This window comes from Paramormyrops kingsleyae, chromosome 4, assembly GCF_048594095.1.
Source record: "Paramormyrops kingsleyae isolate MSU_618 chromosome 4, PKINGS_0.4, whole genome shotgun sequence".
NCBI classification, from domain to species: Eukaryota; Metazoa; Chordata; class Actinopteri; order Osteoglossiformes; family Mormyridae; genus Paramormyrops; species Paramormyrops kingsleyae.
In genome coordinates this window covers 9,383,335-9,399,535 of record NC_132800.1, presented here as the reverse complement: position 1 = coordinate 9,399,535, position 16,201 = coordinate 9,383,335, and positions in this window count along the sequence as shown.

Here is a 16,201-nt window from a genome sequence, read left to right as displayed (position 1 = left end):
CAGGACACAAGGGAGTGACCAGAGGGACAGTGCCCTCAGACCAGACAGGACACAAGGGAGTGACCAGAGGGACAGTGCCCTCAGACCAGACAGGACATATGGAGTGGCCAGAGGGACAGTGCCCTCAGACCAGACAGGACACAAGGGAGTGACCAGAGGAACAGTGCCCTCAGACCAGACAGGACACAAGGGAGTGACCAGAGGGACAGTGCCCTCAGACCAGACAGGACACAAGGGAGTGGCCAGAGGGATAGTGCCCTCAGACCAGACAGGACATATGGAGTGGCCAGAGGGACAGTGCCCTCAAACCAGACAGGACACAAGGGAGTGACCAGAGGGACAGTGCCCTCAGACCAGACAGGACACAAGGGAGTGACCAGAGGGACAGTGCCCTCAGACCAGACAGGACACAAGGGAGTGACCAGAGGGACAGTGCCCCCAGACCAGACAGGACACAAGGGAGTGACCAGAGGGACAGTGCCCTCAGACCAGACAGGACGTATGGGAGTGACCAGAGGGACAGTGCCCTCAGACCAGACAGGACGTATGGGAGTGACCAGAGGGACAGTGCCCTCAGACCAGACAGGACACAAGGGAGTGACCAGAGGGACAGTGCCCCCAGACCAGAAAGGACGTATGGGAGTGACCAGAGGGACAGTGCCCTCAGACCAGAAAGGACGTATGGGAGTGACCAGAGGGACAGTGCCCTCAGACCAGGCAGGACGTATGGGAGTGAGCAGAGGGACAGTGCCCTCAGACCAGGTAGGACGTATGGGAGTGACCTGAGGGACAGTGCCCCCAGACCAGACAGGACGCAAGGGAGTGACCAGAGGGACAGTGCCCCCAGACCAGACAGGACAGGATGGGAGTGGCCAGAGGGACAGTGCCCTCAGACCAGACAGGACGTATGGGAGTGACCAGAGGGACAGTGCCCTCAGACCAGACAGGACAGGATGGGAGTGACCAGAGGGACAGTGCCCTCAGACCAGACAGGACACAAGGGAGTGACCAGAGGGACAGTGCCCTCAGACCATACAGGACACAAGGGAGTGACCAGAGGGACAGTGCCCTCAGACCAGACAGGACGTATGGGAGTGACCAGAGGGACAGTGCCCCCAGACCAGAAAGGACGTATGGGAGTGACCAGAGGGACAGTGCCCTCAGACCAGACAGGACAGGATGGGAGTGACCAGAGGGACAGTGCCCTCAGAGCAGACAGGACACAAGGGAGTGACCAGAGGGACAGTGCCCTCAGACCATACAGGACACAAGGGAGTGACCAGAGGGACAGTGCCCTCAGACCAGACAGGACGTATGGGAGTGACCAGAGGGACAGTGCCCCCAGACCAGAAAGGACGTATGGGAGTGACCAGAGGGACAGTGCCCCCAGACCAGAAAGGACGTATGGGAGTGACCAGAGGGATAGTGCCCCCAGACCAGAAAGGACATATGGGAGTGACCAGAGGGATAGTGCCCCCAGACCAGGCAGGACGTAAGGGAGTGACCAGAGGGACAGTGCCCTCAGACCAGGCAGGACGTATGGGAGTGACCAGAGGGACAGTGCCCTCAGACCAGACAGGACGTATGGGAGTGACCAGAGGGACAGTGCCCCCAGACCAGACAGGACACAAGGGAGTGACCAGAGGGACAGTGCCCCCAGACCAGACAGGACAGGATGGGAGTGACCAGAGGGACAGTGCCCTCAGACCAGAAAGGACGTATGGGAGTGACCAGAGGGATAGTGCCCTCAGACCAGGCAGGACGTATGGGAGTGACCAGAGGGACAGTGCCCTCAGACCAGAATGGACGTATGGGAGTGACCAGAGGGATAGTGCCCCCAGACCAGGCAGGACGTATGGGAGTGACCAGAGGGACAGTGCCCTCAGACCAGGCAGGACGTATGGGAGTGACCAGAGGGAAAGTGCCCCCAGACCAGACAGGACACAAGGGAGTGACCAGAGGGACAGTGCCCTCAGACCAGACAGGACAGGATGGGAGTGACCAGAGGGACAGTGCCCCCAGACCAGACAGGACACAAGGGAGTGACCAGAGGGACAGTGCCCCCAGACCAGACAGGACAGGATGGGAGTGACCAGAGGGACAGTGCCCTCAGACCAGACAGGACGTATGGGAGTGACCAGAGGGACAGTGCCTCCAGACCAGACAGGACGTATGGGAGTGACCAGAGCGACAGTGCCCCCAGACCAGACAGGACAGGATGGGAGTGACCAGAGGGACAGTGCCCTCAGACCAGACAGGACGTATGGGAGTGACCAGAGGGACAGTGCCCTCAGACCAGACAGGACGTATGGGAGTGACCAGAGGGACAGTGCCCTCAGACCAGACAAGACACAAGGGAGTGACCAGAGGGACAGTGCCCTCAGACCAGACAGGACATATGGAGTGGCCAGAGGGACAGTGCCCTCAGACCAGACAGGACGTATGGGAGTGACCAGAGGGACAGTGCCCTCAGACCAGACAGGACAGAATGGGAGTGACCAGAGGGACAGTGCCCTCAGACCAGACAGGACGTATGGGAGTGACCAGAGGGACAGTGCCCTCAGACCAGACAGGACGTATGGGAGTGACCAGAGGGACAGTGCCCTCAGACCAGACAGGACACAAGGGAGTGACCAGAGGGACAGTGCCCTCAGACCAGACAGGACACAAGGGAGTGACCAGAGGGACAGTGCCCTCAGACCAGACAGGACGTATGGGAGTGGCCAGAGGGACAGTGCCCCCAGACCAGACAGAAAGTATGTGAGTGACCAGAGGGACAGTGCCTCCAGACCAGACAGGACAGGATGGGAGTGACCAGAGGGACAGTGCCCTCAGACCAGACAGGACGTATGGAGTGACCAGAGGGACAGTGCCCCCAGACCAGACAGGACGTATGGGAGTGGCCAGAGGGACAGTGCCCCCAGACCAGACAGAAAGTATGTGAGTGACCAGAGGGACAGTGCCTCCAGACCAGACAGGACAGGATGGGAGTGGCCAGGGGGACAGTGCCCCCAGACCAGACAGGACGTATGGAGTGACCAGAGGGACAGTGCCCCCAGACCAGACAGGACAGGATGGGAGTGGCCAGAGGGACAGTGCCCCCAGACCAGACAGGACATATGGAGTGACCAGAGGGACAGTGCCCCCAGACCAGACAGGAAGTATGGGAGTGACCAGAGGGACAGTGCCCCCAGACCAGACAGAAAGTATGTGAGTGACCAGAGTGACAGTGCCCCCAGACCAGACAGGACGTATGTGAGTGGCCAGAGGGACAGTGCCTCCAGACCAGACAGGACGTATGGAGTGACCAGAGGGACAGTGCCCCTAGACCAGACAGGACGTATGGGAGTGGCCAGAGGGACAGTGCCCCCAGACCAGACAGAAAGTATGTGAGTGACCAGAGGGACAGTGCCTCCAGACCAGACAGGACAGGATGGGAGTGACCAGAGGGACAGTGCCCCCAGACCAGACAGGACTATGGGAGTGGCCAGAGGGACAGTGCCCTCAGACCAGACAGGACACAAGGGAGTGACCAGAGGGACAGTGCCCCCAGACCAGACAGGACGTATGGAGTGGCCAGAGGGACAGTGCCCTCAGACCAGACAGGACGTATGGAGTGGCCAGAGGGACAGTGCCCTCAGACCAGACAGGACGTATGGAGTGACCAGAGGGACAGTGCCCTCAGACCAGACAGGACACAAGGGAGTGACCAGAGGGACAGTGCCCCCAGACCAGACAGGACTATGGGAGTGACCAGAGGGACAGTGCCCCCAGACCAGACAGGACGTATGGGAGTGGCCAGAGGGACAGTGCCCTCAGACCAGACAGGACGTATGGGAGTGACCAGAGGGACAGTGCCCCCAGACCAGACAGGACGTATGGAGTGACCAGAGGGACAGTGCCCCCAGACCAGACAGGACGTATGGGAGTGACCAGAGGGACAGTGCCCCCAGACCAGACAGGACGTATGGAGTGGCCAGAGGGACAGTGCCTCCAGACCAGACAGGACGTATGGAGTGGCCAGAGGGACAGTGCCCCCAGACCAGACAGGACATATGGAGTGACCAGAGGGACAGTGCCCCCAGACCAGACAGGACGTATGGAGTGGCCAGAGGGACAGTGCCTCCAGACCAGACAGGACGTATGGAGTGGCCAGAGGGACAGTGCCCCCAGACCAGACAGGACATATGGAGTGACCAGAGGGACAGTGCCCCCAGACCAGACAGGACGTATGGAGTGGCCAGAGGGACAGTGCCTCCAGACCAGACAGGACGTATGGAGTGGGCAGAGGAACTGTGCCCCCAGACCAGACAGGACATATGGAGTGACCAGAGGGACAGTGCCCTCAGACCAGACAGGACGTATGGAGTGGCCAGAGGGACAGTGCCTCCAGACCAGACAGGACAGGATGGGAGTGGCCAGAGGGACAGTGCCCCCAGAGCAGACAGGACAGGATGGGAGTGACCAGAGGGACAGTGCCCTCAGACCAGACAGGACGTATGGGAGTGGCCAGAGGGACAGTGCCCTCAGACCAGACAGGACGTATGGAGTGGCCAGAGGGACAGTGCCCCCAGAGCAGACAGGACAGGATGGAACATACCACACCAGGGAACAGCGGACAGATAAGAACCTGGCACATGGGACAGGACCCAGGACACAACTAGGTGCATGGAACAGGTCTGGGTAGGACTAGGGACGACACGGAGAATATCCAACACGACACACCATGACAGGGCAGACAGGTGGCAGATCCAGAGGGACAAAGACAGGACTACAGGGGAGATGTAATGCGACCAGAACAGAGGCATGACGAATAGGAACGGCGTTTGGTCTGGGTGTCTTTTGGAGCCCGGGAAGCTGGGCGGTGACCCTGGGACACAGATCCTCCTGGGTCCGTTTACTGGTGAGGCATATATGCAGTATATACAGTATACCTTAGGCAATATGTCTTATGGAAATCCTCTCTGCTATTTCCTGAAGAACCCACTATACCGCGGGTGTCTGAATCTGAGCGTTGGTAGTTTGTGAGCCATGCCAGCCATGGACCCTGAAGGGGGGCCGCGCCTTTGGCGGGTTGGGAGTGGAATTCCCCTAAAGTTTGGGGTTTTTGCCCTCCTTTCTTGGCTGGATGGACAGGATTATGTGCGGGACTCATGTGAGTCCCAAAGGGGAGAAATACAGTGGTACCTCGGTTCTCGAACTCACTAGAACTCGAATTTCTTGAAAGTCGAACAAACCAGTTTGACCTAGAACTCGCTCTGAATATCAGAAGTCAAACCATGAACGCTGACCTAATATAAATTGTACGCGCCAGGAAATGAGTCATACTACAATGCAATTCTTACTTGAACGCCTTCTTCACAGACTGGACGATTAACCAAATAAAGCAGCGCAACCTTACAGTAACTAACAATAAATAAACCACTAACTTACGTGTACTATTAGAGCATTTATGTAATTTATTTAAACTTTATTTTACCAGGTAAATTAACTGAAAACCAATTCTCACTGCTCCAGTTCCAGTTTGTGCAGCCGGGTGAGAGGTCGCAATGCATCTAACCGTAATGCATTGCATCAGGATCAGAATGCGTTGCTTTAAGCCAGCGCTGTAAGCAAGTCAAACACACCCAATGACTGGACTGGGGAACCAAATTGAAACGCAGACTTATTACAGAAAACTAATGACAACAACCAGAAACAGCTGATCACATGGGGATCCCACATGAGGTTAACGAGGGGGCGTGGCACACGGAAGGAGTGGACAATCGGGGCAGGACAGGGGTAATATTGGGATAAGATCTTCATCGTTTTGGAAGCCGTTAAGAAAAAAATGCTCTTTTTGTTTTATCCTGTTCATTTTGTGTTTAAATGCTAAAAAAAACATATTTAGGTGTAATTTTGGGGGGCCAGGAACCAATTAATTGGTTTTCCATTATTTCTTATGGGAAAAATTCGATCAGAACTTGAACTTTTTAGGATTCAATCCGGAGTCCGGAACAGATTAAGTTCGAGACCCGAGGTACCACTGTATATGGAATATTATTTAGCTCTGCATAATGCATAGAGAATGTAATCATTAGGACTCTATTAAGAAGATGTAATCAACATAAGTATGTATCCACACCTTATGTTAGCCTCGAAGTTTCTGTATCTGTATGTTATGTTAGATTGCATGAATGTGCACTTTAGTTACAGTAGCTCTGCAGCTTATCAGAATGCTGAAGGCCAGGAATATAATCAGTTCTGTGGCTGAGTACCACGTGGCCCCCTTGTTACTGTTTATTCTGGCAGAAACCTTGGTTCTGGGCTTCTTGCTGTAAATTCATAAAGAGCCATATTGCCTCAATAATTTTCCAGAATGTTCGACCAACAAAAGAAATGACTGGTAGCCCTATCATATGGGTGCGGGGAAGTAATTGGACCCCAAAACACAGGAAATAATGGTGGAGACACAAAGGGGCATGGAATACCTGAACCCTGCAAGGAGAAACGATCAAGGCAAATGAAACATAAACGGTGATACTTGGAACATCCCCTGTGATGAACATCTTGATAAGAGATATGAAAAGTACATAAATAACAGTGTAATTCAGCAGGGAGCATTCCTGTAGTGTCCAGTCTTGGACGTATCCTACATGAATACAATAAAAGACTGACTTTGGAATTCAACACAAGCAGCTCCTGACTCCTGATTGGCTCACAGGGAATAACCACAGGAATATCAGAATATAAGGTTTTATTCCACCACCACCTCCGAACCAGGATTTCCACCAATGCGAGGAGGCGGTGCAGGCAGAAGAGGGAGCACAGGCTGAAAATTAAAATCAGAGCCCTCAGACCTCAATAAACTCTCACACATGGTCACAAACACTTGGCCAGTCCCTTTTAATTAGCACATACATATATCTAAAAATATTATCCAGTCTAATCACTATGTAAATCTAGCTACACAAATGTATGGGGGCAACTGGCATCTCAGTAGAGATGTATAAAGTACTAGAGACCCAGACTTGAGTAAAAGTACAAGTGCTCTATCAAAAAAGTGACTTGAGTAGAAGTCGAAGTGCTCTTTAAGCACCATACTTAAGTGGAAGTACTAAAGTATTCAACGTTTTTTGTACTTAAGTATTGCAAGTAGTTTATTTTAAAATTTACTACTCAAATACTGAAAGTAAAAGTACAAGTATTGTGTTATGCAGTTATTAAAGAAAGCAGTCAAAAGACATCATATATATATATCAAAAACACCATTCAGCGTGACAGCCTTTATGATAGCCAGCTAGTTAAGTGAACATCGCAGCATGTTATGAACCGCGCGTACCTAACGTTAGTTAACTTATCTAGCGCTTAGGGATAGCTCAAACTGCTGTGTTTTGTGTATTATATTATTTTTAACTTACCTTGATATGTTTCTTCAAATTCGACGGTGAATTTCTGAAGGCCATTATTTCGCAATCTTTCGGGAGGCAGAGTAAGCACTTCATTCTATATGAATTGTCTTTCGCTCCGACAAATGCAAACATGGACTCTAAATAGGGCCACGGCTGGTCTTCTTTCTCATCGCCACGATCAGTTGAAAGTGAAGGAGTTGAAGGTGGAATTTCTGGGTTTTCCATGTCGAAAACAAACTAAAGTGACAGACCTGTGTGACAGAGCCATCTACTGCTCTGGCAGTGATAATGTGGGTTTGGAATGATTCGTAACATTTTTATAATTGTAACGAGTAACGATGCAGCACATAAAAAATCTATCGGAGTAAAAGTATTAAACTCATCGAAAATATGTACTGAAGTAAAAGTGGAAGTAGGAGAAAAAAACAATACTCCAGTAGAGTACAGATACGGCCTTATAGTACTTAAGTACAGTAGTGAAGTAGTTCTACTTCGTTACTATACATCTCTGCATCTCAGATTAAATATTTCATTTTCATGAAAACTGAAAACCAGCCTGTGTTTACCGGTAACCCAGTTAATGAATCCCAGCTAGCCCTGTTTGGAATAACTAACTGCAGTTAGAGACAATGATTTCTATTGTGTTCCTGCAGAAATTCGCTAAGAGCTGGGAGGGAAGTTTGGCTCTTTTAAGTTTCCTCAGGAAGAAAAGCCTCTGCTGGGCTTCTTCACCAGGTGGGAGGTGTTAATGGTCCAGGTCACAACAGGTACATACATCTAAAAATACTAGACAGTCTAATAACTGTAAAACTAGCTACACAAGCATGTATAAGTGACTGGCGTCTCAGGTGAAATTTCACATTTCTGTGACCACTGTTCACTACCATGCCCTTGTAGGTAATCGAGTTAATGATGCCCAGCTGGCCCTGGTTGGAATAACTAACTTGGTTAGGGTTTTATAAGCTCAGCTGGGTGGACACAGACTCAGTGGGTCAGAGGAAAGTCTGCAGGATCATGGAGGAAGGATCCTTCAGGACTGCTGTGCTCTGATGTCCTGTTTGCCCCACAGTGGTTTTTAGCTCTGCACTGTTTTTAGTCTGTGTTCCCAAAGGGACTGTGACCATGTTCTGTGTTTTAATGTTACTGTATAACCTGTGTGTCTGAATGCTGCTGTCTGTGTCCCTGTCCAGCCGTCTTTGGAAAAGGATAAAAACATGAAGGTGTAGGGGACTCTTTTATTATAGTCCTTATAAGGACTGCACACGAATATGACCACACTCCAACACAAATAACAGGGAAAGGCAGTGAGGTCTGATGCCAGACAGTAAGGCACACACATGGTAAGGCTCTGCAAGACCTGGCTGGCTAGATACACCTTATGGAGCAAAAACATCCAGACTCCCTTCTCAGTATTCTGAGTGATTTCGACATAGCAAACCTCACCCACAACACATTAAGTGCCCCACCAGGGAAGGAAACACGCTGGACCACTGCTACACTGTTTAAAAAGGTATACTACTGTTCTGTCCCCCATGATTACTGAACTTTGAAAAACTCATCTTAATACGTAAAACAAAGGGTCCCAGATACAGGTGCAGCATGTGTAACCGGTGCTTCCCGCCTGCACTCTGTGAGCCGTCAGGTGTGTGGGCTGCAGGAGAAGGGGATAGAGCAGACGCTGCTGTCGATCATGACGTTTGTTAAGCTCCCTGATAGGATACAATTAGAAAGCAGTAAGTCTCCCATGTACTCAGGCCCTCTTGCTCTCTCTACACAAGGCAAAATAATGTATATGCTTATAATTCAATAGGCCACGCAGCAGGTACTGTATATGGTAATGAATACATTTACAAAATAATGAGGTAAAATAGGATATTAATGGAACTTAATTTACCCTATTAACACAACAAACACACAGAGCAGATGCAGAAATGGTGGGTGGGTCTGCTTTTCTTACTGATTAATGTTTAGGCAGAGATACACAGCAATTGTGCAAGTGTTAAATTAACACTGCATGGTGTCTATATAAATACTTCCTCTAGTTAAGCCATAGAGACTGAACCATCTTGCTTAGTCACACAAGAGCCATTTCTGTGGTTTTTGAGGTCTACCTCTGTGCTGGGATGCCCTCTGGAGACTGTGGAGGTGGTGGGTGAGAGGAGGATATTAGCTAAGCTGACATCCATCATGAACAACCCACATCACCCTGTGCATGAGACTGTGAGTGTGCTGAGCAGCTCCTTCAGTCAGAGACTGATACACCCTCGCTGCAGAAAGGAGCGCTTTCGCAGATCATTCATCCCGACAGCAGTTAGACTCTATAACACATCATGATGTCATGAGACTGTGAGTGTGCTGAGCAGCTCCTTCAGTCAAAGACTGATACACCCTCGCTGCAGGCAGGAGCGCTTTAGCAGATCATTCATCCCGACAGCAGTTAGACTCTATAACACATCATGATGTCATGAGACTGTGAGTGTGCTGAGCAGCTCCTTCAGTCAAAGACTGATACACCCTCGCTGCAGGAAGGAGCGCTTTCGCAGATCATTCATCCCGACAGCAGTTAGACTCTATAACACATCATCATGTCATGAGACTGTGAGTGTGCTGAGCAGCTCCTTCAGTCAAAGACTGATACACCCTCGCTGCAGGAAGGAGCGCTTTCGCAGATCATTCATCCCGACAGCAGTTAGACTCTATAACACATCATGATGTCATGAGACTGTGAGTGTGCTGAGCAGCTCCTTCAGTCAAAGACTGATACACCCTCGCTGCAGGAAGGAGCGCTTTCGCAGATCATTCATCCCGACAGCAGTTAGACTCTATAACACATCATGATGTCATGAGACTGTGAGTGTGCTGAGCAGCTCCTTCAGTCAAAGACTGATACACCCTCGCTGCAGGAAGGAGCGCTTTCGCAGATCATTCATCCCGACAGCAGTTAGACTCTATAACACATCATGATGTCATGAGACTGTGAGTGTGCTGAGCAGCTCCTTCAGTCAAAGACTGATACACCCTCGCTGCAGGAAGGAGCGCTTTCGCAGATCATTCATCCCGACAGCAGTTAGACTCTATAACACATCATGATGTCATGAGACTGTGAGTGTGCTGAGCAGCTCCTTCAGTCAGAGACTGATACACCCTCGCTGCAGAAAGGAGCGCTTTCGCAGATCATTCATCCCGACAGCAGTTAGACTCTATAACACATCATGATGTCATGAGTCACCCAGATACTTACCTCTACGGTCACCACTACTTACCACCTCATACATAACGCACCTTATAGAGGTATGGGCATGTGCATTTATATGGGTATGTACTGTATATGGTTATGTATCTACAGCAGGGGCGGACTGGCAATCTGTGCGTTCTGGAAAAGTCCAGAACGGCCGTCTGATCCATGGCCGTCGGCCTGCCTTTTCTCTTAAATGGGAAATCAGCTAACAGCAGATGGCGCTAATACGATCATTTGCCCGGTGAAATCCATCAGTAAAAGCCAACAAAAAAGAGCGAATCATAAGTTGCAGCTGCGGGAATAATGGCAAGCCGAAAACGTAAGGAGAAAGGAGGATGGGAAAAGTTAAAAGAAAAGAACGCCAAGTCTCTCGAAAATGATGCGTCAAAATGTAAAAATCTCACAGAGCTTTTTGGCTGCAGTTCAACTGCCAGCAGCAGCAGTAATGTAGATCAAAACGCTAAATCACCCAGCAAGAGTGTTGAAGAGCAGGTGAAAGTTGAACCTGTTGAGCATCCACAGACTGGTCACGAGGGACAGACAGCAGAGGAAATTTCATGGGAGGAAGAGGTACTGGTAAGTGGCCTCAACATAAAACAACAGGCCTATTCTACATTTATTCTTATAGTCATCCAGTCAGCATCTATTAACTGGACTTGCATGATGATGAAAAATATATTTTATATAAAAAATAGACGCTCTAAAAATTAATTGCGAGATGGCTGTGATTTTATCTTGTCAGTAGTAAGGTCATCTCTGCAGCTAGACAGAAGACCATGGTATTGAAAGAAACTGGAAAACAAACCATCCACTCCTAACACTCGTGACATGCTAGCAAGTGGGAAAGAGGGCTAAATAAAGCTCTATGTTAAACCAAAAATTTGGGGAGGGAAAATCTCATTGTTTTCCATTTAAGTGCAATTTGTTTCTGTCTTTCTGTGGTGGGCTATTGTGGAACTGACACTTAACATACAAATTCTGGGGTTTGTCTAAAGCTTGATTAGTATTAGCTGGTGGGCCTATTTGGGAGAAAGTCCAGGGCTGTTTTTTAGTCCCAGTCCACCCCTGATCTACAGTATACGTATATGTAGATTTATATGTATGTATATCTGTATATAATGTATGGATGTATGTGCATTGTACGGGTGTGTATATGTACATGCCAATACCCACTACCTGGATAGTAAATTGTAGCTGTAGTAGTAAAATAGTTGATATTTATTATTACTTGCACTTTTTCCCACAACCCACTATCCATATTATATATCGTATATGGGTGTACATAGGCACTACTGCTGTATTTAGTGTTTGATCTTATTTTTTTGTATTCTTATTCTTGTATTTTTACATATTTGTACTCTTTTCAGGCTATCTGTCTAGAGCTGTGATAACGCACAAATTTTCCCACTGCGGGATCGATAAAGTCATATCTATTTATCTATCTATCTATCTTTGTTCTCTTGGACTATTCATCGCAATCGCGGTGAACTGTTAAGTCAAAAACAGTACTGTGTCATGCTATGCAAATATACATCCAGCACCATTGGTCTACAGGGCAGTGGGTGGTACCAGGAGCTGCACAGAAAAGGGTATCACAACTGTTCTAACACCTTTCTGCATATGTTAATCATCCAAGGGCAGGACCTAAAACACCAATAATGACTTTCCTTGCTTGTGTATCACTCCAGGGTTGAGACCAGCTTGTGGTCACTGTGGTTTGGGTCCCGTAATGCACTTTGCTGCAGCAGTGGTCAATGTATATCCATGCAATGGATGGAAGTTGTTAGGCGTGATGCTAGATCCCTCCATTTTAATCAGATAAGATGTAACAATCAAATCTGTGGTTTAACCAAAGTTATATTATAAAAGCTAAATCTGACACAGTCCATATTGCACAGACCTGCATGTTGCACCTGATACCACATGATAGTTTCAAATCCTGTGATCATTTTGCTGTAAATCTACATCATCTGGGGAATTATATAATCAGATAAGATGAACTTAATTGATCCCGGCAAAAATTTTGCATACAGCAGCAAGGTACATAAAGTACAGACAAACACACAATGACTGTGGCAGTGGATCAAAGCCCAGCTGTCCAGTATGTTTGGATCTACAGCAAGGGCTTGAAATGGTGTAAATAGGAATGGGACAGCACAAAGCAACATATCATGTTACCTTGACAACGGCAAAACATGTTAGAGAATTTTTATTTTAAGATTTGCATTTTCTTCACGACTAAGGCACTTATGGGACCGACTGCCTAATGCGATCATGTTTCAGGCCCTAAAGAGTGGACTGAGGTTCCTGTGAAGTAATCAATTCACTATATATTTTAAAAAGCATCATTAAGCAATAGCCAAAAGAAATGATTTGTTTACCTTTTACACTTCTGGGCCTTCCCTGCTAACCCCATGTTTCATGTCACAGTGCTATAATCTGTGGGTAATTCCCTCAGGCATAATATGCAGAAATGCAGACACATGAAGAGTGCGCCTAAGGCCTCAAAATGTCTGCGAGAGAGCCCTCACTAACCCCTTAATGACTTCTGACACCCTGAAGCGGGATTTGGACCCAGAATCTCTATCTATCCACAGTGCTTTTTTGGGAATGTGAGCAATGCAGTTTGTGAACTGAAGAATCAAATTGTTTGTAGAAAGAAAACAGCGATCCTTCATGCAGGTGAATAAATAATTTTTCCAAGTTCTTTCACATCTTTAAATTACATTAAGTCTTGGCACAATTAAAATCCTTTTACTCACATCTCCGTGTCCTTCTAGTTCTTAAAGACAATGTCTGATAGACAAGTGCCCAGGACACGTATCTACTCCATTCCTGCAAGACAATTCATACGAATCGAATCTGAACCTGGAGCAAGTTCGGGTCATTCCTAAGGATTCGCATCGGTGCACCTGTATAAAAGTTCACAAAGTGACTGCACGATTTAAAAAGTGTGCACCGGATACAATTTGGGATGAACTAGGGATGCATTGTTTCCAACATATTTGCATCGGCTAAGTCATATTTATTACGGTAGAATAGTGAGTTAAATCATTTTGCTTTATTGATTTCATATTATTTGAGATTATATTTAGTATAACACGATAAGATCGTGCTGTCATATCAGAAACATCATTCAATGGAAACGCAGAGACTTCGTTATCAGATGTTCAAAACATTGCTGAAAACCACTTGGTGTCTCCCTGTATTTGAAAAACAGGTTTGAAGACTCAAAACACATTCCGGCACAGTAGAATGCCTCAAAAGTTTCATCAAGCTTCATCCGCCCATCACTACGAAACACAGGCAGGTAGAAAATGAGTATAAAAGCAGCACAAAGAGCAAACACAGAAACACAATGAACAACTCCAGAATGGGGCAAGGGCAGGCACTTAAATACACATGATCATGGGGGCTTCACTAAGGGACAGGTGTAGCCTGTCTGACGAGAACAGGTGAGGGAAATCACAATCAATCAAACATTAGAAACTAGGGCTACATTGGAGACACATGGAACACAGGTGAAATTACTACAAAACTACTGAAGGTACACACAAGGATAACCAGACACAGATACAAAACAAGGACCAGTATAGAAATAACATGATTGAAAAACAACAAAACAAAACAAAAACTCAAACAAAGTTGAAGCTGGCCTCTGGAGAACCTCAAACTCACAACTACAGGGAAGATTCTTGGTTCTCTGCTGCACACTCAACCAATTCAGCCACATGGTGGCCTGAGGAGCAGAAGAACACACTAGGACAGGGGTCCCCAAACTACGGCCTGAGGGCTGATTGTGGCCCGCCCCCAAATTTGGACCGGCCCTCTGAACATTGCCAGAGACATATTTTGTAATTTTAAAATGTAATTTTAAATATACTTGTCTGTATTTCATAACAAAGGTTGGCTTTCAAACTAAAATTTCCCTTAGTTATTAACGTAGCCTAATTAATTTTAAAAATGACATACCAACAGCACGGTACGTTTGACGTAACGTGCCATTGCAATCGAACTGATGATGCATGAGCTCAAAGAGAAGACACATTTAAAAAGCACCCTTAGAAACCTTGGACGGTCTACTTTTCAAATATATATAGGTAGAAACTAAATATATTTTTACAGCTTCGTGATACGAATAGAAAGAACAAGAGTGACTGACTTAAGCGCCTGCGTCTCGAAGCAGTTCTGATCGCCTGCCCACTTGCAAATCACGCTATTCGCATGATAATAACATGATAATCTGACAGCTGGTACAGTATTAGGTAAAGAAATATATGAATACACCCATTGTTACTCAAATAAACAAGAGCACATGTCTGGGTAGTGTTTACACTGATCGGCTACAATATGGCACACGGATACGTTTCTGCCGCTGAAGCTTTGCGCCAGTGTTGCCATTTTCAGCAGCGAAACTCCGGTCTTTGTTCATGGGTAAGCGGGCTAAGCCTGTGTGTCTATAATCACAAGGTTGTCTGTTCAAGCCCGCGTTTAAATATGCGGTAATGCTGCTATTTAGAACGTGAATACTACACGCCCCAGATGCAGATAAAACAAAGAAAGGTGACATGGTTTACATTTTTGCCTATTTAACCTAATTTAAAAAACTTTAATACTTTTGACAATGGAAGTTTTGAAAAGATTTAGTCAGTGTTTTTTCATGATTCTACATAATGATTTCAGCGAGATGAACTGAAATACACGAGAAAGATACGCGGTCGACGGTGCCCTCGTCCCCAGAGGGTTAATAATATTGAATTATTTAATTTCCGTTAACTCTGCATAGGCACTGCGTCATATTTATCGCTTTCTATAGCGACTGCTCACAGTTTTTCATTTTTCATTCCATCTACCAATTAACTGTGAAAAGGATTTTATTGTTGCTATTTTTCTTGTGTTTCAAACTGCCTTTCCAAAGTGATGGGTGTGGGGTGCAGTGACATTCCAGATTGATGGGCCATTGACAGTATGCAAAGTACTACATGTGTGTGGACACCTATCTCACCAATATTCATTGTGCAGGCTGAGCACTGACTTTGAGAAAAAGAGTGTCACTCCAAAGTTCTAACACTTTAGTAATCAAACCTCAAAAAATTTCAGAATGTCTCTTTCACCTAAGTGTAGCCAACCCCTGTGTCTATAATTCAGAGCTGAAAAGCCTTGGCTAGAAATGTTTATAATGTGATTTTTTACAATTTCTCAATAAGTTTTTGAAAAGTATATGTTTAAAGTTCATTTTAACAAAAAAATGGAATATTAACATTCTAAGTGGTCTCAGATTATTGATGCTGAGTTTGCGCTGAATAAAAGCTGAATAAATGTTTTTTAGATAGGTGAAATATTTTAAAATGTCAAGGCATGTCAGACTACCCCGAAGGTGGCTGAGAGGCCTCAGACTCCAGAGGATTCAAATCATAATAAAATCTCCACAATAATACTAGTAGTCACTCGTGTAATTTTCTGCTATAAACCAATCCGGCCCCCTATTAATGCAGGAAAAATTATGTGGCCCTCGCAGAAAAAAGTTTGGGGACCTCTGCACTAGGACCTGTGAAGCAAGCAAGTCTAGGGC